General features: G+C 41.1%; 1 protein-coding gene across 1 annotated transcript in view; it reads right to left on the bottom strand.

Moving 5' to 3' along the window:
• The window catches only part of STARD13 (StAR related lipid transfer domain containing 13), a 551,493-nt gene extending 546,644 nt beyond the window's left edge, over window positions 1–4,849 (bottom strand). The window contains exon 1 of the mRNA XM_023208808.3: window positions 4,732–4,849. The gene's annotated coding sequence lies outside the window, so the exon portion shown is untranslated. The remainder of the gene's footprint in view (window positions 1–4,731) is intronic.
• Between the last annotated feature and the right edge of the window lie 20,705 nt (window positions 4,850–25,554).

The raw sequence follows: 25,554 nt of genomic DNA, 5'->3' as shown, positions 1-25,554 counted from the left end.
CATTACTGGGTATATACCCAAAGGATTAGAAATCATTCTACTATAAAGACACATGCACACATATGTTTATTGCAGCACTGTTCACAATAGCAAAGACTTGGAACCAACCCAAATGCCCATTAATGATAAGACTGGATAAAGAAAATGCAGCACATATGCCATGGAATACTATGCAGCCATAAAAAAGAACGAGTTCATGTCCTTTGCAGGGACATGGATGCAGCTAGAAACCAACATTCTCAGCAAATTAACACAGGAACAGAAAACCAAACACCACATGTTCTCACTCATAAGTGGAAGTTGAACAATGAGAACACGTGGACACAGGGAAGGGAACATCACACATTGTGGCCTGTCATGGGGTGGGGGCAAGGGGAGGCATAGCATGAGGAGAAATACCTAATGCATGTGGGGCTTAAAACCTGGATGATGGGTTGATAGGTGCAGCAAACCACCATGGCACATGTATACCTATGTAAAAAACCTGCACATTCTGCACAGGTATCCCAGAACTTAAAATAAATAAAATAAATAACCAAATAAAAATTTAAAAATCCTTAACTTATCCTCTAAGCAATTCCTTAGTTGTTCAGACTTTTCCCAAAACAAAGTAATTACGTGAAGATGAATTCATTATACATAATAACGAAAATAAACGTTCTGAAAACTACAAAACAACATTTAAAGATACTTACAGTGTTATAAAGCTGTCCCATGTTTGATCACCCATACTTGAATATATAATGATGGGAAATAATTATTTGCAACCAATTTATCACGTTGACCAATTTGCTTTGATGAAATTACCTTTGACTAAATAACAGGCTATCCATCTACAGGTTAGTAACACAAGAACAAAACAATATGACTATATGGATTATTTCCTTTTTAGTGAATCTGTTCTGAATTCTAGGATCCATTGGCATCTCTTTTGGATGTCTTACAAGCCATTCCTTTAATAATCTATTTTAGAATATTGCCAATTTAAGACAATTTAAGCGTATGCATAAGTTCCTCTTAGAGCAGTTCAAAGACCCCAATGGGGGACAGCCTTCTACTTGAACTAAGTGCTGACACATGAAGCTAGGACGCTATCCATGCATTTTATTCCAAGTGTTTCGTGCTGATTGATTCTGAAGGAAATGGCTTGACTTCTCCATCCTCTGGCATTTCTACAGAATCAATTCAAGAATATTACATGTGTTTAATATTCTTATGTTCTTATTTTCTTACTCCATCCTTAGAGATTTCCCAATGTTATTTCCCTTTGACCTATTTTACTATTATTTAAAAATCAGTGTGATTCTATGGCTGTGAGTACTGTTTGGCTGTGCTCATGACCTATATTTGTGGCCATATGAGAGGGCAGGTGCATAAGAGTTGCAAAAAGCTCCTAGAAATTGCCAATAAATTCTTTGTGAGTCCTCTAAGTGTTGACACAAGGCATATAGGCAATAAGTTAACACTTTACATGATTTTGCCTAGTATACCACATTAGATAAGACAGAATATATACATTAGTTTTTGTCTTGTCTATAGATGAATGAAGTCAGAATTTTTAACTCTCTCTTTTTATTTTCTTCTTTGAGACAGAGTCTCACTCTGTCGCCAGGCTGGAGTGCAGTGGTGCAATCTCGGCTCATTGCAATCTCCACCTCCCTGGTTCAAGCGATTCTCCTGCCTCAACCTCCCAAGTAAGTGGGACTACAGGGATGCACCACTACACCCAGCTAACTTTTGTATTTTTAGTAGAGTCGGGGTTTCGCCATGTTAGCCAGGATGGTCTCCATCTCCTGACCTCATGATCTGCCTGCCTCGGCCTCCCAAAGTCCTGGAATTACAGACATGAGCCACTGAGTCAGGCCCAGAATTATTAACTCCTTTACTCTTTTTTTTTTTTTTTTCTGAGACAGAGTCTTGCTCTGTCTCCCAGGCTGGAGTGCAGTGGCACCATCTCAGCTCACAGCAACCTCCACCTCCCGGGTTCAAGCAGTTCTCCTGCCTCAGCCTCCCGAGTAGCTGGAATTACAGGCATGCACCACCATGCCCAGCTAAATTTTTTATTTTTAGTAGAGACAGGGTTTCACCATGTTGACCAGGCTGGTCTCAAACTCCTGACCTCAGGTGATTTGCCCAGGTCAGCTTCCCAGAGTGCTAGGATTACAGGTGTGAGCCACCATGCCAGACCAGAATTACTCTTTTACCTCACTGTCTTAGGGTTTGTTTAAAATAAAATGGTCTAATTGCATCTCTTCGTGTTCGTTCATGTAGAATTGCATTCCCACCCAATCTTAGTGAAAATTTCTACAATGAAATATTCTTCAAATGGGACATGAAATCATAATAGTTAATTTCAGCTATTTCTTCAGCCAGCCTTTCATTCATTCAATAAGAAATGAAAAGTAAAACTAATAAAAACAAAGGAAACTATTAGCTCTACAGATAAATGACATATTCTTTAAATGTGAGCTCTGTAATGGTGTAGTTTCATCAGGATTTGGTTCTTAGCATAGACCAATGAATAGGAATAACTCTTAGCATAGACTAATGAATAGAAATAGCAATAAGACCAATGAAAAGGAGTAATCTTATTCCTCGAGTTTATAATTCCAGAGCCTTTGTCTACCTTTTGGGGACTGTCCCCCAAGCATTCGTCTGCTAAAAAATCAGGGTCTGAGTGCAGCCACGAGGGAAAGACCCCAGACTGTCAAAGATGAAAACCACCAGAACCTGAGTGAATCCTTCAATAAAGGAAGTGTCACCTTTAGTAAAAGAAACAGAGAAATCTTGAAATTTTTTCTGGCTATTTTTTTCTAAATTGACACAAGTAACATATTTCAGTTTCCCCCCTATTATTCCTTTTCATTTTATTAAAACAAGAAAAGAAATTGCTGAGAATGGCTCTGATGTCATGTCTGGTTAATGAAACTAACTCATTGCTTAAATATTTATCCTCACATACATTGTATTTGGATTGCAGATGTGCAGAAATGTTGTCAAGTTAAAAATAACTCTTTCAGTAAGGCGAAGGCACACTGGAATGCTAATCCGAGCCCACTGCTATACCTCACGCCTACATCCTGGGTGTCCTGGCTGCACGAAGTAAACAGCCCTAGCTTCCCTTCCTTAGGAACCTTCACCTTTTGGCTAGAGCCGTTTTTAAAATGTGTGCCAAGATTAGCAAGAAACAGAGTGACAGGAGAAAGAGAAAAATCCTGAAGAGAGCTACTCTCAGTTCCAGAGACCCTGGAACAGTGCTTATGGCATTCCTGTTGGGAAAATTTTCTTCCCTCCAGGACAAAGGTAGCTTCAACATTCTAAACCTCAGAGTGAATGAGTACCTACCCCAATCTGTGCGCAGCGAATCAGTCATGTGGTTCAAAGCATAAAGCCATGAGAATACCTAAAGTCAGGTGAGGCTGCTTAGTTCTGGAAAGGAAAATGTCTGGAGGAGAGAATTTTCAGGCCAGGACTCCACTACTGCTGCACCCTCAGATTTTAGGTAGGCTGTCCTTTGGGGTTCACCTCAGTATGTAGGTAGGAGGGAACCTGTGTCATGGGAATATACCCTGGAGACTTACATGGAAGTATAAGCCCCTATCAAGGATGAGAAAGGATATGGAGCAAGAATATGATTTGCTTTTCGTGGAAGGAGATATGGATACAGATTGGTGCTCTCTGTGAAAAGGGTACAGTAAGGGTTTGGAGATCTCAGGGGAAGTAACAATTAACTTAGTCCCTGTATATCTGATAAAGGCAAAGGAGGAGTGTAGGAACGTGTGGGCAAAGATTTAAGAAAATAGATGCAGTTTGATTATCATCTACATCTTCTCTTTTAAGTTCTTTAGGGCACAGAAAGAAGACTCAACATCTTATTTTCCCTAGTGAGAGAGAAATATTATATAGTGATGCCCTCTTAGAAACAGATCAATGAACTAGCTAAATGCATTGAGTATTACACCTTTGGAGGCCGATCAAACTTGAACAGAAACATTAGAAGGTCCTGTACATTTCTACTGGAAGACTGGATTTTGTTAACAACATTAGACAAATAATTGCCTTCTATGTTGTTGAACTTGTTCTACCTCCTTTTATGTCTGATAAATCCCTGGCTCCTAGGCTGTACTATAATTACTTTCAGCTTTCCAATTTAATTTGCCACAATCACAGGAAACTGGCGTGTACAAACTAACACCTGATCCCAACAGATTTTTCACATCTTACAGAGCAGTGCCAATAGAGTTGCAGCAGCGGAGTTTAATCCCCTCCCATGCCTAAGCAAGCACCAAGCGACATTCAGGATAAAGACCTGCAGATCTGGACTGACATTTGGTTACAATTGCACTGGTGTTTTCTCTCTATAGGATTGGACCTGCACCCAGACCCACTTTCAACTGGCAAGGATAATTTGATCCCATTTTTAAACATACTGATTTACAGAGAGCAGAGAGAAAACCCAGTCTATTCTGGACACTTCCACACGTGTAAAAGTACAAGAAATCTGTATGACTATTTCATTATGGAAGACTTTTTATTTTTTAAATAGTGGTGAGTTTTTTCCTTTTAAGTCAGAGCTGTGCGTGCACGTTTGACAGTGAGCTGTTATTCCTAAATGCAGGAGGTTAGGCAGCATGTTACAGTTTCATATTAAACAACAAAGAGTTTTAAGGAGCATCCTCAAATTACACTCACAGTTTCAAAGTTCAAGAATTGTGGCTGAGCACTCCTTACCTTACAGTTTCGGATCCAAAGAGGTCTTTAAGTTTAAAGCAGTACATCAAATGTGCAGGATTTATTTTCTTGCATGAAAGTCTCATCTGTCATAGCACCCCACTCCCAGGGAGGAGCCCAGCCTCCTCTTCCCGAACACCAATGAGGAAACCAGAAGAGCACATGGGGGAAGTGGCTTCCCTGAAAGCCTGTCAGAGTCTGCACATGCTCTTTGCGACAGAGGTGCCAAATTAACCTTGGCATGAGGCTCACAATGCACCTCATTGTGAGGTCCTGGGCACCTCTTAGGGGAAGAAAAAGGTTATAAAATGTCCGAGCCAATTGAAAGTTTTCACGCTTTTGCTGAGATGTGCCTCTTACTTATTAAAAATAAAAGAGAATTTTTTCTGTTAATTAGCTTCCTGAGGTACAAGTAAGATTATGAACAGCCCACCAACATATTGAGATAAGAGGGAAGGCTATCTTATGGAATTCTACTACTGTTTCAGGCTAGTGAGAAGAAATAATTTATAAAGCTTCATCTTACCACCTAGAAAAGTGCCTAAGCTGACAGGAGGTTTTATTGGAATGAAGTTCATGATTATCAGTGTACAATGTAAAATAATGTTTGGTAACCATGCTCCACCAGGACCAAGGGTAAAATGAAAATCTACTGCATCTATGTTATAAAATCAATCTGTGATTTTGACATAACATTTCAAGTGGTATTTCCAGTTACCATCAAGGTAACTAGAAGCCATTGTGAGGAGGAAGTCCACACCTTCCTATGGACACAGACATAAATGACCAGAAAACATCTGCCTGTTGCTTTGTCCCCTGTGTGTTTACCCACCGATTACAATGTGACGCAAAAAAGGAGTATTGGGTAGGAAAAAATATATAACCAAGTCAAAATAATTAAACCTCTTACCATCAAAACGTTAAGACTTAAGTCCTGATTACTGTCTACATAGAGCTTGATGCTGTTCATTCTACCCTCCTTGCCGGGACGAGAGCCTGAAGCAGTTCACCATGGTGAGCAGTTAGTCACAGATGTGAAGAAGAGAGGAAGACAGCACCTGGAAGTAAAAGTACTGCAAAGAGACCCGTGTTTGTTCAAGATCTGGTTTTGGTTGTACAAATAATAAACTCTCAGCCCAGGGAGCTCTTAGTGTATTTCTGGGTCTCAGTCAGTTTCTTTCCTTTTTTTGTTTCTTCTGAGATGGAGTCTCACTCTGTTGCCCAGGCTGGAGTGCAGTGGCCCAGTTGAGAGTCACTGCAACCTCTGCCTCCTGGGTTCAAGCAATTCTCCTGCCTCGGTCTCCCGAGTAGCTGGGATTACAGGTGGATCCACCATGCCCGGCTAATTTTTTGTGTTTTAAGTAGAGATGGGGTTTCACCGTGTTGCCCAGGCTGGTCTTGAATTCCTGAGCTCAGGCAATCCACCCTCCTTGACCTCCCAAAGTGCTAGGATTATAGACGTGAGGCACCGCGCCCAGCCCTGGGTCTCAGTTGCTTTTTCTGTCGAGTAAGGGAATTGAACTAGTTTAGGGATGGCAAATTGATTACCTACAAGGGCTTGGAGTGCATAGTGCAGTTTGCTGGGTGGGCGCTAAGGGGAGATGGAGACCATGTGCTCACGTGTCCCAGCATGGCTGTCACTCTGTGTTGGCTGATTTGCAGTTGGGATGGGGGTTGCATTATGTCCCATCTTCTGTTGTTTTAGAAGCTAGAATTTCAGATTTTTTTGTGAAATCTCCTAGATTTTATACGTGGGTAACTTACTCAAAATATTTGAAAACATTGTGAATGCCAAATGAAATCTAGCTTCCCATCAAATTTGTCCTGCTGGCCATCATTTTTTGACTTTTGGGCTACATTATTTTGAGTTTCGTCCTAGAGGAAAATAATCCTAGGAGATAAAAGAAACTGTCTCAAGCCTGTGGTCCCAGCACTTTGGGAGGTCGAGGCAGGCAGATCACTTGAGGTCAGGAGTTTGAGAGCAGCCTGGCCAACATGGTGAAACCCCATCTCTACTAAAAATAAAAAAAAAATTAGCTGGTGTGATGGTGTGCACCTGTAATCCCAGCTACTCGGAGACTGAGGCATGAGAATCGCTTGAGCCGGGGAGGCAGAGGTTCCAGTGAGCTGAGATTGTGCCACTCCACTCCAGCCGGGGTGGCAGAGCAAGACTCTCAAAAAAAGAAACTGTCTTTTGCGATGCTAAGAGGCCAAGGTAGGACTTCATGAAGAAGCTGTATCCAGTACTTTTGTAGTGAAATTGAGGACCCTCGTTTCTCTTCTTCATGGTGATGACCTCATGACTGATGACCTCATGTGGAAGGGGTGGTATGGAACCCATGACATCATTAACATTCTAAAATCTGATAAATGAAAAAAAGGCATGAGAAAGGCCCACTGGGGAGAAAAGGAAATACTGTTTCAGTCATAGGAAAACTACTGCAGTGCTGCTACCTTATCTCAAGATAGCCATCGAAAGTAAAAGCAGAAGGTACAACAGGGCTATGATAAGGAGCTGCATTCGGTAACTGAGGGGAAGAAAGGTTTATTGACTTGCTGGTGGAGATCTATGCAAAACAAGGCAACTACATGAGTCTCTTCTACGTCAAAATGCAAAACTAAAATTAGAAGAACTGTGGTTTGAACAGTCTGACTAGTGCAATTCTTCCTGAGCCAATGCATGAGCTTCGGCTGGGCGGGAAATCCCATATTGTGAGTGGGGGATTCACCCTTATTGAGTGAACAGAGTGCTGACTCACTGAGAATCCAGGCCAGAGACCTGCAAACAATGCTCAATCAATATTTGCCCTGGCCGGTGAACCCAGTAGAGGCTGTGCACGGAAGCCCAAAGCATGGTAGGCCTGGCCTCGGATCTCTCACAACGTGGCTTCAATCTGAATCTTTTCATGCAGGAAATTTCCCTTAGCCTCTCACCTACCTTTCTCATAGAGTACCCTTTATTTCTTATTTTGCTCTATCTTACTATAAGATTTCAACTGCATTTTGATTTCTTATCTACTTGTCTGTCTACCTCACTAAACTGTAAATTGCTTCAGGTATTCTGAAATTCTCTCTGTCTCTCATTTATTTCTAGCATAGTCTATGCTTAGCACATATGAAGAATTTAGGAAATGTTGGTTGGATAAATTAGTAAATAGCCAGAAAGCTAGTAACAGAGAGGTACAATGCCCATTATATATGGAGTGAAATTAATGTGTTAATAAGGCTAGCTTTTGGGAAAAAAATTAGATTTAGATATAGTGCTTTTTCCTATGAGAATTATATTTTCTTAGAGGTATAGTTATTTTTTTCAATTTTATGCTATTGTGGATTTTTAGTTTGTACAGTGCTCACCATAACTTTCCTCATTGCAATATTTACTAACCTTGCTCCCCACTGCAATATTTACTGACCATGCCACAATTTGAGCTATCGAGGCATTCTTATTTATGTTTCCTGTGGCCATCTGTGGGGATGTTTTAGTCAATAATTAGCATACAGCTGAGAGTTAACATAAATTGGCCACCTTCCCATCTCATGTTGCTCTCCCAAGTGCAACAGAGGGAGTGAAGGGAATCCGTTTAGCTCTGAACAGTTACATGGCAACCCGTGACCACAGCAGCACACACTGCTGGGAAGGCTTTGGGAGCCCCAAAACAAGAGTGGGTAGAAATCACTAGAGACAGCCACCACCACAAATTTTAAAATGAAATTTAAAAATAAAAATAAGCAAGATTTCTACTGAATTACGTTTATTTCGAACACAAAATTCTATAACTACTTGAGAAATTGGCAAATACAGGGAAATAAAGAAATGAAGGCAAAGCAGTGCAGTTGATTGTTTCTGTTATCCATTGGTGAATAGTAAACTAGCCCAAATTTTGTAGCTTAAAACATCTGTTTTATTATCTCAGCAGTTCTTTAGGTGGATTGGGCCGACGTGAATGATCCTCCTGCTCCATGTACCGTCTACTAACATTGTAGGCAGCTGGGGACTGATGCGCTGGAACGTTCAAGAAGGTTCACTGGCATGTCCTTGCCTTGACAGGGATGGCAGGAAAATGGGCTCAACTGGGCTCAGCTGGGATACTGAGACAAATAGACCTCTCTTTCTCTTTCTGTGGCTCTCCTTCTCTTAAGATCTCTCCCTCTCCTCCTCCCTTTCCCTGTCACTCTCCCTCTCCATATGGCCTCTCTGTCATAATAGTCAGACTTCTCACATGGCAGATCAAGTTTCCCCAAAGTACTAAACAAATTGCCAGATCATCTTGAGGCTTAGGTCTAGAATTGTCACATCACTTCTGCCACTTTCTGTTGGTTAAAGTGGTCACAAGGCTATTCCAGATTCAAGGTGGAAGGGGACTACTCAGTATGGGAGGTGTGGGGCACTGGGGCCATTTTTGGGGAAGAGCTAATCCAGCAGCCTTCCCGTCATCACAATGTTGCCATTCAGCAATCTCACCATCTCCTTTGTTGAGAAAGAACAGATGTTGCAGTTGTTCTTTTTTACTCTTCAATGGGTAATGTGTGGTGACTTATTTTATTCTGTTGTCTATTTTGATTTCTTTTTGGTATATGGATGGGAATTCTAAAAAAAAATGCCTCCTACATTAGAAAGTCTAAGAGACAGGCTTAAAAAAATGGGCCATCTGGAGAGGGGTGGCACCAACACGGCGGAATAGGAACAGCTCCAGTCTGCAGCTCCTAGCGTGAAGGATGCAGAAGATGGGTGATTTCTGCATTTTCAAATGTGGTACCAGGTTCATCTCACTGGGGCTTTCCAGACAAGTGGGTGCAGCCCATGGAGCAGGACAGGGCATCACCTCACCTAGGAAGTGCAAGGGGTCAGGGAATTCCCTTTCCTAACAAAGGGAAGCCATGACAGGCGGCACCTGGAAAATTGGGACACTCCCACTCTAAGACTGCGCTTTTCCAACGATCTTAGCAAATGGCACACCAGGAGATTATATCCTGTGCCTGGCTCAGAGTGTCCCACGCCCACAGAACCTCACTCATTGCTAGCACAGCAGTCTGAGATGGAACTGCAAGGTGGCAGCGAGGCCGGGGGAGGGGCACCCGCCATTGCTGAGGCTTGAGGAGGTAAACAAAGCGGCCTGAAACTCGAACTGGGTGGAGCCCACCGCAATTCAAGGAGGCCTGCCTACCTCTGTAGACTCCACCTCTAGGGGCAGGGCATAGCTGAACAAAAGGCAGTGAAACTTCTGCAGACTTAAACGTCCCTGTCTGACAGCTTTGAAGAGAGTGGTGGTTCTCCCAGCACGGAGTTTGAGATCTGAGAATGGAAAGACTACCTCTTCAAGTAGCACCCTGACCCTTGGGTAGCCTAACTGGGAGGCACCTCCTAGCAAGGGGGTGACTGACACCTCATAAGGCTGGGTGCCTCTCTGAGATGAAGCTTCCAGAGGAAGGATTAGGCAGCAACATTTGCTGTTCTGCAGCCTCCACTGGTGATACCCAGGCAAACAGGGTCTGGAGTGGACCTCTAGCAAACTCCAACAGACCTGCAGCTGAGGGTCGTGACTGTTAGAAGGAAAACTAACAAACAGAAAGGACATCCACACCAAAACCCCATCTGTACGTCACCATCACCAAAGACCAAAGGTAGATAAAACCATAAAGATGGGGAGAAACCAGAGCAGAAGAGCCGAAAATTCTGAAAACCAGAGTGCCTCTTCTCTTCCAAAGGAACGGAGCTCCTTACTGGCAACAGAACAAAGCTGGATGGAGAATGACTTTGATGAGTCAAGAGAAGAAGGCTTCAGACTATTGGTAATAACAAACTTCTCTGAGCTAAACGAGGATGTTCGAACCCATCGCAAAGAAGCTAAAAACCTTGAAAAAAAAGTAGACAAATGGCTAACTAGAATAAACAGGGTAGAGAAGTCCTTAGGTGACCTGATGGAGCTGAAAACCATGGCACGAGAACTATGTGACACATACACAAGCTTCAGTAGCCGATTTGATCAAATGGAAGAAAGGGTATCAGTGATTGAAGATCAAATGAATGAAATGAAGCAAGAAGAGAAGTTTAGAGAAAAAAGAGTAAAAAGAAATGAACAAAGCCTCCAAGAAATACGGGACTATGTGAAAAGAACAAATCTACTTCTGATTGGTGTACCTGAAAGTGACGGGGAAAATGGAACCAAGTTGGAAAACACTCTTCAGGATATCATCCAGGAGAACTTCCCCAACCTAGCGAGGCTGGCCAACATTCAAATTCAGGAAATACAGAGAATGCCACAGAGATACTCCTTGAGAAGAGCAACTCCAAGACACATAATTGTCAGATTCACCAAAGTTGAAATGAAGGAAAAAATGCTTAAGGGCAGCGAAAGGGAAAGATCGGGTTACCCACAAAGGGAAGCCTATCAGACTAACAGTGGATCTCTCAGCAGAAACTCTACAAGCCAGAAGAGAGTGGGGGCCAATATTCAACATTCTTAAGGAAAAGAATTTTCAACCCAGAATTTCATATCCAGCCAAATTAAGCTTCATAAGTGATGGAGAAATAAAATACTTTACAGACAAACAAATGCCGAGAGATTTTGTTACCACCAGGCCTGCCTTACAAGAGCTCCTGAAGGAAGCACTGAACATAGAAAGGAACAACCAGTACCAGCCACTGCAAAAACATGCCAAATTTTAAAGACCATCAATATTAGGAAGAAACTGTGTCAACTAATGGGCAAAATAACCAGCTAACATCACAATGACAGAATAAAATTCACACATAACAATATTAACCTTAAATGTAAATGGACTAAATGCTCCAGTTAAAAGACACAGACTGGCAAATTGGATAAAGAGTCAAGACCCATCAGTGTGCTGTATTCAGGAGACCCATCTCACATGCAGAGACACACATAGACTCAAAATAAAAGGATGGAGGAAGATGTGCCAAGCAAATGGAAAACAAAACAAAACAAAACAAAAACGGGTTGCAATCCTAGTCTCTGATAAAACAGACTTTAAACCAATAAAGATCAAAAGAGACAAGGCCATTACATAATGGTAAAGGGATCAATTCAGCAAGAGGAGCTAACTATCCTAAATATATCTGTACCCAATACAGGAGCACCCAGATTCATAAAGGAAGTGCTGAGACACCTACAAAAAGACTTAGACTCCCACACAATAATAATGGGAGATTTTAACACTCCACTGTCAACATTAGACAGATCCACGAGACAGAAAGTTAACAAGGATATCCAGGAATTGAACTCAGCTCAACACCAAGCAGACCTAATAGACATCTATAGAACTTTCCGCCCCAAAACAACAGAATATACGTTCTTCTCAGCACCACATCACACTTATTCCAAAACTGACCACATAGTTGAAAGTAAAGCACTCCTCAGCAAACGTAAAAGAACAGATATTATAGCAAACTGTCTCTCAGACCACAGGGTGATCAAACTAGAACTCAGGATTAAGAAACTCACTCAAAACCGCTCAACTACATGTAAACTGAACAACCTGCTCCTGAATGACTACTGGGTACATAATGAAATGAAGGCAGAAATAAGGATGTTCTCTGAAACCAGTGAGAACAAAGATACAACGTACCAGAATCTGGGACACATTTAAAGCAGTGTGTAGAGGGAAATTTATAATACTAAATGCCCACAAGAGAAAGCAGGAAAGATCTAAAATTGACACCCTAACATCACTATTAAAAGAACTAGAGAAGCAAGAGCAAACATATTCAAAAGCTAGCAGAAGGCAAGAAATAACTAAGATCGGAGCAGAACTGAAGGAGATAGAAACAAACAAACAAATTAAAAAAACCCTTCAAAAAATCAGTGAATCCAGGAGCTGGTTTTTTGAAAAGATCAACAAAATTGATAGACCACTAGCAAGACTAATAAAGAAGGAAAGAGAGAAGAATCAAATAGATGCAATAAAAAATGATAAAAGGGATCTCACCATGGATCCCACAGAATTACAAACTACCATCAGAGAATACTATAAACACCTCTATGCAAATAAACTAGAAAATCTAGAAGAAATGGATAATTTCCTGGACACATACCCCCTCCCAAGACTAAACCAGGAAGAAGTTGAATCCCTGAATAGACCAATAACAGGTTCTGAAATTGAGGCATAATTAATAGCCTACCAACCAAAAAAAGTCCAGGACCAGATGGATTCACAGCCAAATCTACTGGAGATACAAAGAGGAGCTGGTTCTATTCCTTCTGAAACTATTCCAATCAGTAGAAAAAGAGGGAATCCTCCCTAACTCATTTTATGAGGCCAACATCATCCTGATACCAAAGCCTGGCAGAGACACAACAAAAAAAAGAGAATTTTAGACCAATATCCTGGATGAACATTGATGCAAAAATCCTTAATAAAATACTGGCAAATCGAATCCACGGCTTATCCACCATGATCAACAGGGCTTCATCCCTGGGATGCAAAGCTGGTTCAACATATGCAAATCAATAAACATAATCCATCATATAAACAGAACCAAAGACAAAAGCCACATGATTGTCTCCATAGATGCACAAAAGTCCTTTGACAAAATTCAACAGCCCTTCATGCTAAAAAACTCTCCATAAACTAGGTATTGATGGAACGTATCTCAAAATAATAAGAGCTATTTAGGACAAACCCACAGCCAATATCATACTGAATGGGCAAAAACTGGAAGCATTCCCTTTGAAAACTGGCACAAGACAGGGATGCCCTCTCTCACCACTCCTATTCAACACAGTGTTGGATGTTCTGGCCAGGGCAATCAGGCAGGAGAAAGAAATAAAGGGCATTCAATTAGGAAAAGAGGAAGTCAAATTGTCCCTGTTTGTAGATGACATGATTGTATATTTAGAAAACCCTATCATCTCAGCCCAAAATCTCCTTAAGCTGGTAAATAACTTCAGCAAAGTCTCAGGATACAAAATCAATGTGCAAAAATCACAAGCATTCTTATACACCAATAACAGACAGAGAGCCAAATCATGAGTGAACTCCCATTCACAATAGCTTCAAATAGAATAAAATACCTAGGAATCCAACTTACAAGGGATGTAAAGGACCTCTTCAAGGAGAACTACAAACCACTGCTCAGTGAAATAAAAGAGGACACAAACAAATGGAAGAACATTCCATGCTCATGGATAGGAAGAATCAATATCGTGAAAATGGCTATACTTCCCAAGGTAATTTATAGATTCAGTGTCATCCCCATGAAGTTACCAATGACTTTCTTCACAGAATTGGAAACAACTACTTTCAAGTTCACATGGAACCAAAAAAGAGCCCGCATTGCCAGGGCAATCCTAAGCTGAAAGAACAAAGCTAGAGGCATCACACTACCTGACTTCAAACTATACTACAAGGCTACAGTAACCAAAACAGCATAGTACTGGTACCAAAACAGAGATATAGACCAATGGAACAGAATAGAACCCTTGGAAATAATACCACACATCTGCAACCATCTGATCTTTGACAAACCTGACAAAAACAAGAAATGGGGAAAGGATTCCCTATTTAATAAATGGTGCTGGGTAAACTGGCTAGTCATATGTAGAAAGCTGAAAATGGATCCTTTCCTTACACCTTATACAACAATCAATTCAAGATGGATTAAAGACTTAAAATGTTAGACCTAAAAGCATAAAAACCCTAGAAGAAAACCTAGGCGATACCATTCAGGACATAGGCATGGGCAAGGACTTCATGACTAAAACACCAAAAGCAATGGCAACAAAAGCCAAAATTGAGAAATGGTATCTAATTAAACTAAAGAGCTTCTGCACAGCAAAAGAAACTACCATCAGAGTGAACAGGAAATCTACCGAACGGGAGAAAATTTTTACAATCTACCCATCTGACAAAGGGCTAACATCCAGAATCTACAAAGAACTTAAACAAATTTACAAGAAAAAAATCAAACAACCTCATCAAAAAGTGGGCAAAGGATATGAAAAGATGCTTCTCAGAAGAAGACATTTATGCAGCCAACAGACACATGAAAAAATGCTCATCTTCACTGGCCATCAGAGAAATGCAAATCAAAACCACAAATGAGATACCATCTCACACCAGTCAGAATGGCAATCATTAAAAAGTCAGGAAACAATAGGTGCTGGAGAGGATGTGGAGAAATAGGAACACTTTTACACTGTTGGTGGGACTGTAAAGTAGTTCAACCATTGTGGAAGACAATGTGGTAATTCCTCAAGGATCTAGAACTAGAAATACCATTTGACCTAGCCATCCCATTACGGGGCATATACCCAAAGGATTATAAATCATGCTGCTATAAAGACACATGCACACGTATGTTTATTGTGGCACTATTCACAATAGCAAAGACTTGGAACCAACCCAAATGTCCATCAATGATAGATTAGATTAAGAAAATGTGGCACATATACACCATGGAATACTATGCAGCCATAAAAAAGGATGAGTTCATGTCCTTTGTAGGGACATGGATGAAGCTGGAAAGCATCATCCTGAACAAACTGTCACAAGGACAGAAAACCAAACACTGCATGTTCTCACTCATAGGTGGGAATTGAACAATGAGAACACATGGACACAGGTTGGGGAACATCACACACCAGGGCCTGCCAGGGGCTGGGGGGAGTGGGGGAGGATAGCATTAGGAGATATACCTAATGTAAATGACTAGTTAACAGGTGCAGCACACCAACATGGCACATGTATATGTATGTAACAAATCTGCACGTTGTGCACATGTACCCTAGAACTTAAAGAAAAAAAAAAAATGGGCCATCTGTTAGTTTCTTAAAAAGCTAAATACAACCTTACCATAGGAGCCAGCAATCATTCTCCTTGGTATTTACCCAAATGAATTCAAAACTTACAGGCACACAAATGTTTATAGTAGCTTTATTCACAATTGCCTAAACTTGGAAGCAACCAATATGTCCATCAGTAGGTGAATAGATAAATAGACTATGGTTCATCTATACAATGGAATATTATTCAGCTATAAAAAGAAATGAGCTGTCAAGCTATGAGAAGATGTGGAGGAAACTTAAATTCATATTGCTGAGTGAAAGAAGCAAGTCTGAAAAGACTACAGTAAATACATATGATTCCACCTATATGACATTCTAGAAAAGGTAAAACTATAATACGGTAAAAAATATTAATGGTTGCCAGGGGTTCAGTGGGGGAGAGGGAGGGGTGAATAAGTGGAGCACAGAGATTTTTAGGGAGATGAAACTATTCTGTGTGATATTGTGATAGTGGATACATGTCATTATGCATTTATCAAAACCCATAGAGTGTACAGCTCGAAGAACAACCTTATTGCAAACTATGGACTTTAGTTAGTAATAATGTTTCAGCACTTGTTCATCAGTTGTGACAAACGTAGCACACCAATGCAAGATGTTAATGGAAAACCTGGGGTGGGGAGGGGAGAAGGTGAGGGAGGTGGGCATATGGGAACTGTGCTTTCTGCTGGACTTTTCTTGGAAACTTAAAACTACTCTAAAAATAAATTCCCTTAATGTTTTTAAACAATGGATTCAAGAGCAGATGTTAGAATACCGTTCTTTGTGAACTAACTGTTTTCTTGGAAGATTTCATATAATTTGCTTTTGTTTTTAAAAAAATCAAATCAGGGCTGGACATGGTGGCTCACACCTGTAATCCTAGCATTTTGGGAAGCCAAGGAGGGCATATCACTTGAGCTCAGGAGTTTGAGAACAGCCTGGGCAACATGGTGAATCCCTGTCTCTGCCAAAAATACAAAAAGTCAGCCAGGCATGGTGGTGCCTGCCTGTAGTCCTAGCTACTTGGGGGGCTGAGGCAGGAGGATTGCTTGAGCCAAGGAGGTGGAGGCCGCAGTGAGCCAAGATCACACCACTGCACTCCAGCCTGGGTGAGAGTGAGACCTTGTCTTAAAAAAAGAAAAAAAAGTCAAATCATACTTTCAGTTTATTAAAGAAACTTGCTATGTAGAAAAAGCCTATGGTGAATCTCTTTGTGATTAAAACCATTACCTCTTGTCCTTTCATCAGTGAATCTTTTTATTGATCAGATTTATATAAAGAAGCACACAGCTGCATATTAGTTAGGGGAAAAATCTCCAGTCATATGTTGAGTCCAATTTAGAAAAGTAGTTATTTGCTATCATTTGAAGAATGCTATTCAGGACAGGTGTGTAAGGTTTTGAGACCTGTCTGATTTTCGCTTTCTTCCAAAAAAATAAAATCTTTTTTAAAACACAGAGTATACATTAAAAGGTGATCAGCAACTTTTATTTTTCTACTGATCGTCTTAGAAATTGGCAGTAAAACCCCCCTACTCCGCCCCCAAGAAACAATATTGAGGCAGGAGAATAGGATCTGGAGGTAGGGAACATAAGGCCAATTCACACTGACCTCCTAGAACTAAATCAAATGGAAACACTTCAGCTATGACAGGAAATATCCTCACCATTTACATAAGGCATACACCAAGTAAATGACTTTGTAACTTTACTTCATCCTCTTCATTTCCATAGGGCATACACCAAGTAACCTATAAACCTCTAGAGGGTATTTAAACCCCAGAAAATTCTGTAGCGGGGCTCTTGAGTCCCTAGGCTCAGCCCATTCCCACCCTGTGGGGCGTACTTCCACTTTCCATAAATCTCTGCTTGCATTGCTTCATTCTTTCCTTGCTTTGTTTATCCGTTTTGCCCAATTCTTTGCTCAAGTTGTCAAGAACCTGGACACCCTCCACCGCTAACAATATGAACAATTAGTTAAACTGTTTAAGGAGGAACTCCTCCCCCTCCCCCACCACTGCCCCTTCCACAACCTTCCCCTGTTCTCCTGGAATCTCTTCCCCATGGTGCCCAGTGCCTTAAGTTACTCCTTGATCATTCAGGGCCTCTGTTGAATAATAGCACATTTGGGTTTTCTGTTGACTCAACTCCGAGCCTCAGAACATACCTGCCATACACCCATCTCATTTTGGTCCTGCTTAGGGCTGCGAAATCTCTCCTTTGCCATCATAATTTCTCCATTTTCTCTGAAATAGCTTAGTTACTTGGAGAGGATGAAGGTGGTGGTGGTTGTATCTGGGTCTCCCCAAATTTCAGGTGGTATGTTCTGTATGACCCCAAATAATCCACATTTCCAGTATAATTGGAAATGGCACTGCTTGGTCTTGGGATGGGTTGGTAGTTAACAAACAAACACAATCAAGACCTACTATGCATGATACTTTTTAAATTTATGTTTTAAAGTGATGATTCCCAAACTTGGGGTGGAGTGTGTGCATTGAGGGATGGGTCAGCAGAAAGAGGGTGGGGAAGTTAGATGAGCAGTGGGTCATTATTACCTCAGAAGCATTTCTAAAATAAACATGTCTAGGATCTATGTATAACTGGCTAAACCTACTGTTTGGGTAGGGGTGGATAGGAAGGAGGAATATGAGGGAGATGCCTTTTCACAAGAGCTTTCTAGTTAATAGGATTCTGATATGTTCTCCAGTTGAGTTTAGAGTTCCAAAACAGATAAAAGAATAAAACTCACTTTAAAAACTTTTAAAAATTATAAAGCAAAAATAAGCCAAATGGAAACATAAACAGGTATATATGAAAAAGAAGTAATTAGAAACTCTTGAAACAAATAAAAAAAGGTCTTAACTCTAACTGAGATCTAGTTAAAGGGAGAATTAGTAAATTCTTGAAATGAGAATAGAATTGGCAGATAAGCAGTTCTAGCTAGGAGAGAGATAATTGTTTCTAAAAAGTCTAATCTTCCTTGTTAAAGTCCAAGACACACCAGACACAGAAAAGCCAGTTTGCTCACTCCTTTATCTCCAGAGTGATGACCCCAAAAAAGCTCCCTCTGAAGATGCCATGAGCTGCACTGGAAGTTGAACACTTGGAGTGTCTTCTTGAAATTGACCCAATAATCCTATAGATCAGGGATTGGTGGCCTATTAGGACCCAGACCACAAAGGAGGTGGTGAGCTGTGGGTGGGCAAGGATTACCGCCTGAACTCCACCTTCTGTCAGATCAGCAGCAGCATCAGATTCTCATAGGAGCGCAAATCCCACTGTGAAATGCGCATGTGAGGGATCTAGGTTGTGTGCTCCTTTTGAGAATCTAATGCCGGAGGAGCTGAGGTGGAACAGTTTCATCCTGAAACCATACCCCTTACAAACCCCCCACTCCACCCCTGGACCACGGAAAAATTGTTTTCCATGAAACTAATCCCTGGCACCAAAACGGTTGGGGACCATTGCCATAGATAAGTTTGTTTTTGTTTGTTTGTTTGATAAACACACAAATTGACCCTCTGGTCTTCAAGCTTGAAACTTACATTTGTTTTATCTGAGTTCTTACCTCAGGAAACAACCTTCAGGTTGTTCAGAAAAAGTGTCAAAGAACTAAAACTCACTAGGTCAGGCATCTCATGTCTGACCCCCATTTATTATGGTTGCTTCCTTGCCCCCCCCCACTTCCTATCTTCTTACACATTGTTACATCCTTTCCTTGCTATATAAACCCCTAGTTTTAGTCGGTCAGGGAGATGGATTTGAGACCGAGCTCCCATCTCCATGGCTGCAGCACCCGATTAAAACCTTCGCCCTTGGCTTTTACAAATCTAGATGTATCTGTATGGCTTTCTCTGATCAAATTCTACCTGTTGCCATGTTTGATAACAGTGATCATAAATCTTTTATAGTTCAAGAACCTTTAATCGTAGAATCCCTAGATCAAAGAGATTCACTCTTCGTATTTTGATTTTCAGTATTTCTAGAACCTGGTCAGAATTTCTTGTATTGTTCTGAACAATATTTAGTTGCAAACAATTTGAAGAAATTCTTTTTAAAGTCTAACAAAGATATATTTGTCATATGTAGAGAGAGTGTGTCCTTTTCTGCACTGGCTGTTTCAAATATCTGAATAAGAGATGATTTAGTTGAAACTGTTTATTGTTAAGATAACAATCTGATGATTCCAAAATGAAGTCAATGGTGGAACAGTGTTTGTTTTCATGCTCAGAAACTCAGTCTGTGTGGAGATGTGATTGTCATAGTTTACTTTGAAGGTTTTTTAAATTACTTTTGATTTTTCTTCTGGAAGCTTTGCAGAGGCCTTCTGGCCCAGAGTGAAGGATCTGACTATAACATTTTAGGATGTGGAAAGATTGCAGTTGCTGTCCTTGTGGATGCAAAGTAACCTTGTTCCCTGCTCAGAGGGATTTGAAAGATTATTAAAAATTCACCAGTTTTTTCTGAAATCCCTTGTATTTTGCTCCCACATTTTGAATGCCTTCCTTTCAGAGAGAACAAATTCACCTGACTTCATAAGAAAAAGAATCCTATCCCTGATCTGATACATTATTGCCATCCTGGTATTTTCTGTCATATTATCGTTTCCTTGGAGGCCTCAAGGTACAGGCATGAAGGTGTAGATTTGGGTACAAAAAAGGGTTAAAGCCACTCGTTAAACATGACACCTTCCAGCTAGAAGAAAAAAAATCCAGTTACACACACACTCAGGTTTGTTTATTTTCTAGGAAAAAAAAAATTCCTCTCCTCGGTGGCTTAGGAAGTGCTGTGTGTATCTTTACTGTGCCACCTGTATAATCTGTCACCTCAGAAAAGCTAGAAAACAAAACTTTTTAGCAGGAAAACACAAATTTTTAACAGGATAGAGGTCAAAAAGGAAGATCCCTTTCACAGAATGACAGAGAACACGGAAGTCCATCCAATCAGGTCCCAGCATAACACAAGCCCTCTCTATATTTGGAGCATACACTTCCTGTCTTTTCCAAATGTATGTATTTGATGTTTGCGTGTGTGTGTGTGTTGGGGGTTGGGTGGGAGAAAGGTGAATGGGGAGGAGTACCCTTCCAGTCATTAGCTTTCCTGGGCTGTTTATGATCTGTGAGAATTTTTCCAGTGGGGGCTTTTCTATTTCTGGGTCTTACATACTTGGAAATATACATATCAAAAGGTTCACAAACTCCTTGTAGCAAATCTTGCAGCAAGAAGTGTCCCTTAAATTGAAGCTCTTCACCTCTGACACCAGAAACCGTTAAATCCCACGCAGCTGTGGACATGTAATGGAATATTCCATTCTGTTCTGGCTCCCTGACAGGTGATAACAGATAGCATCTGCACTCAGCTCTAGCTTTACCAAGAAAACAGTCATTCAGGTTTCCCCCTTACTTCTCATAAAGAACCCATGAAGCTGCCTTGGCCACACAACAAAGAGATTTTTAAAGGGCAGGAAAGGGCTGGGTGCGATGGCTCACGCCTGTAATCCTAGCACTTTGGGAGGCCAAGGAGGGTGGATCACCTGAGGTCAGCTGGCCAACATGGCAAAACCCCGTCTCTACTAAAAATACAAAAATTAGCCGGATGTGTTCGCGCGTGCCTGTAATCCCAGCTACTTGGGAGGCTCAGGCAGGAGAATCTCTTGACCCCAGGACGAGGGGAGGAGATGGGAGGGCAGAGGTTGTGGTGAACTGAGGTCGTGCCACTGCATTGCAGCCTGGGCAACAAGAGAGAAACTTCATCTCAAAAAAAAAAAAAAAAAAAAAAAAAGTCAGGAAAAAACGATACTAAAATTACATTTCTGGAATTTTTTTTCTGCAGTTTTTCAAGCATCTTCTCAACGCCCACCACCCGGAGCTATTTTTTTCCTGAATTATTTCAATTAAGAATGCTTTGTCCTCGCTTTGAACATTTTTCATCAAAAAGGGAACATTTTCAAAAATGGGAATAGTAAATACTCTACTTAGCATAGGATAGGCACTTCTAAAAAGTAAAAGACACCTGAGTTTCACATAGTGGTTTGCCCCATATTGTAGAATCCTTTGTGATGTAAATTGTTCCAGGGATGGTGGCTGCATTTCTACACCAATAGATCAATGGCATTGAAGGAACAAGGAAGGGCAAAATTCCTTGCATTGGAGACCTACTTCTGAGACCATTCTTGGAAAAAATTGCCTTTTCTTTGCTTTCAGAGAATGACAGAATTTTATTAGGCCCCTCAACTTTTTCTTGTCCAGTGCTTTTGAAGTTTTACAATTTTTGACAGTGTGTGTGTATAAAATATGTATGTGCATGTATAATTAATTGGCTGTGAACTTAAAAGTATCTGAGAAAGTGTGTCCAGAATTGATTCCTTCCGGAGGTTCTTGATCTCGCTGACTTCAGGAATGAAGCCGCGGACCCTTGCAGTGAGTGTTACAGCGATGGTGTGTCCGGAGTTTGTTCCTTCAGATGTTCAGATGTGTTCAGAGTTTCTTCCTTCTGGTGGGTTCGTGGACTTGCTGACTTCAGGAGTGAAGCCGCAGACCTTCGCAGTGAGTGTTACAGCTTTTAAAGGTGGCATGTCAGGAGTTGTTTGTTCCTCCCGGTGGGTTCATGGTTTCACCGACTTCAGGATTGACGCCACAGACCCTGGCAGTGAGTGTTACAACTCATAAAGCTAGTGTGGACCTAAAGAGTGGGCAGTAGCAAGATTTACTGTTTAGAGTGAAAAAAAAAAAAACTTCTACGTCGTGGAACCAGACCCTACCAGGTTGCCGCTGCTGGCTTGGGTGGCCGGCTTTTATTCCTTTATTTGGCCCCGCCCACATCCTGCTGACTGGTCCATTTTACAGAGTGCTGATTGGTCCATTTACAGAGTGCTAATTGGTGCATCTACAATCCTTTAGCTAGACAGAAAAGTTCTCCAAGTCCCCATCCTACCCAGAAACCCTGCTGGCTTCACCTCTCAACAGGTCTCAGTCGATTTAGAAAGTTTATTTTGCCAAGGTTAAGAGCATCCCCATGACTCAGTCTCAGGAGGTCCTGATGACATGCGCCGAAGGTGATCAGGGTACACTTGGGTTTTATACATTTTAGGCAGACATGAGACGTCAGTCAATACATGTAAGATTTACATTGGTTCCATTTGGAAGGACAGGACATCTCAAAGTAGGGGCTTCCAGGTCATGAGTGGATTTAAGCAATTTCTGATTGGCAATTGGTTGAAAGAATGTTTACCAACAGAGAGGAATGTCTGCTTTAAAGAGGTTCGTGGAGACCAAAGTTTTACCATGCAAATGAAGCCTCCAGGTGTCAGGCTTCAGAAAGAATAGATTGTAAATGTTTCTCATCATACTTAAGGTCTGTGTTAACGTTAAAGCTGGTCGGCTTTTCCTGAATTCCAAAAGAGAAGAGGGCATGAGGAGGCATGTTTGACCCCCTACTTCCCATCGCGGCCTGAGCCATCCTTCAGATTAACTTTGGAATGCCCTGACTGAGAGGAGGGAGTCCATTCAGATAAAATTTTATTTTTGGTTTACATTCCACTCACACAGGTACTGTATATATTTATAACATATATAGGGGGGTTTTATGTGCTGTTTCCACTGGAATTTTTCAGTTTAACCTCCCCATCCCTTTTCTGATTCCTTTTGCTGGATATGTCACAAAATGAAGGATGTCTTTAAATTCATTAAAGGACAACTTGTTACAGAACAGGAACTGCCTGGAAGTACAGTAGGCCCTGTGACAAAGGTATATAGACACAGGGTGGTGGTGGGGATAGCATTGACTTTGCATCCAATAGAAGTAGATTTGAATAAAACCGTAGTCCCTTCTCAGTTCTATGTTCTAGGAAAATTTGTTTAACCTCTATGAGCCATGATTTATTTATAAAAAATATAGCTAATTGTGCTACCTAACTCATAGGATTGTTACAAAGATTGGAAATAATATTCATAAAATACTCAGCATCACACCCGCTATAGATGCACTCACTAAAATAATAGTTTGTGTTAATATTGATAATCATAATCAGCAGCATGCATATTCCAGGAGCAAGTATGCAGTTTTGGTGCATAAAAGTATGTTTGTATGTGAGATTGTGAGAGCCTCAGCCCATGAGTGGCTCAGTCAAATTCTCTGATCTTCCATGTCCTTGAGGGACAGGAGAACGTCTGTCCATTGCAGGAAGGCAGATTGGTCCCACAATAGCTGTGACGCACCATGCATGGCAAGTGGTAGAGTGCTCGTGAATAGCAGAAATCTGTCATACTTCCAGTGTGTGCAAGCTCTGATGAAGGCCTATTAATTTCTGGGTATTCTTGACCCAGGCCTCTAAGAACTCAGATTCAAAGGCATATTCATAACCATCGGATATCTCAAGATACGACTTCATTATCCACTAGATGTGTCGAGTGTCCCAATTTCCCATCATATGTCTGTCCATCATACGCGAGACACTCACATAAATTGTTTCCATTACATTCAAGCTGGAGATGCAATCTAAACTCAAACGGCAACTCTGGATAAACTGTCAGTATCTGAGTGATCTATGGGTTTTAGCCATGCTGATGGTCAGCTTCAGTCTTACTGAAAATGAAATGAGGTAGAAAGTAACCAGTCAATTGGTTAATCCATACCACCATCAAGAGCTGAGATTAGGTGCACCGAGAGCATCAGCTCGCACAGAGACAGCTGCAGAGTATGTGCTTTCCCTACTTGTTCTGCATTCTTATACTGTTGGCCCAGTACCTAGCAGGGGCTCCAACCTGCTCCCAGCACCACAACCTCTGCATGCGATGCCGTCTACCCTGGTGACCCTCTAAGGCTTGAACTAAGCCGCAGCTCTCTTAGCTGGGGCTGGGATTTCCTTTCTAATTTTTCCAGATCTTTCCAGGAGATGAATTTCATGTTGTATTTCCTCAATCACTGGCTAGAGTCTGACTGTGAATGCACTGATATCCCAGAACCACTACTTCATATTTATTTCTTTCCCACAATCCCTGTGCCTTATGTACTAGATTGAAATTCCTAGTACTGATACTTTCTGAGATAATATCTATCCTTCGGATATTATTTTGTCTTAATCTTAAATTCTGCCTTACAGACGCCAACAGCTGCAAGTGGGTTTATTACTCCTTGCTTTCTCGAGTAGAGCCTTTCCTGGCCTCAGCTCACTAGGCCTTCTCAATATCCCTGAACCCATCCTGTCATGACACTGGACAAATTCCATACCTCACTAACCAGCTGTAGATAAAAACTTGAATCAACCATTATCATTTATAGACTCCAGGTAACTTTCCCTAACAACCAGGACTTCACCTCTTCAGTGAGTTAAGTCTTTATCACCAGTGCTTTCCTAATACATTTTGCATATCTTTCTCACTGTATTTCTTCTTCATTTCAACAGTCTTTGCAAGTCGTTCCTCTTAGAGTGTATGTTCCTGGAGGGCAAGGCAGTGTCTAAGTCATCTTTACATCTCTATTTCTAATACATAGGAGGTACTCAATAAACCAGTAAGCAGATGAACGAAGTGCCTTTTAACTCTCAAATTTTATAATTCTGGAATCTGTTAATATTGACTCATCTAATTTTGAAGTCAACAAAATGCCAAAAGACAGAGCAAGGAATTACATATGCTTTCCTTCTTTCTTCCTAATGCTTTTTTTCCATAATAAGTTGTTGCTGTGTTCTATTTCATTAACGAGAAAAATGAAATCAAAAGAGCTACCCTTTTTTGAACACTTACTGTTAGCTATATACCATGCTAAGGGTGTATATACATCAGCCCAGCCAGTTTATCCTCCTCCACATCCTGTATTATCTTCATTTTATGGAACAGGAAATGGTGATGTTTGTTTTCTATCCATGCCTGAGAAGCAGCGCTTATTGGGTGAGGGAGAAACCTTCTCTTTCCCCAGGAGTCCTTGTGTAGAATTTCTTTTTCAGTTGGTGCTCTTGACAGGGCTCAATCCCTGAGCACACTGAACTTACACTGTTCTTTCTTCATATACCAGATGCGACCCAGAATCTAGTGATG

This window comes from Piliocolobus tephrosceles, chromosome X, assembly GCF_002776525.5.
Source record: "Piliocolobus tephrosceles isolate RC106 chromosome X, ASM277652v3, whole genome shotgun sequence".
Lineage (NCBI taxonomy): Eukaryota > Metazoa > Chordata > Mammalia > Primates > Cercopithecidae > Piliocolobus > Piliocolobus tephrosceles.
Note: the sequence above shows the minus strand (reverse complement) of the source record. Positions and strands in the feature narration are given on the sequence as shown.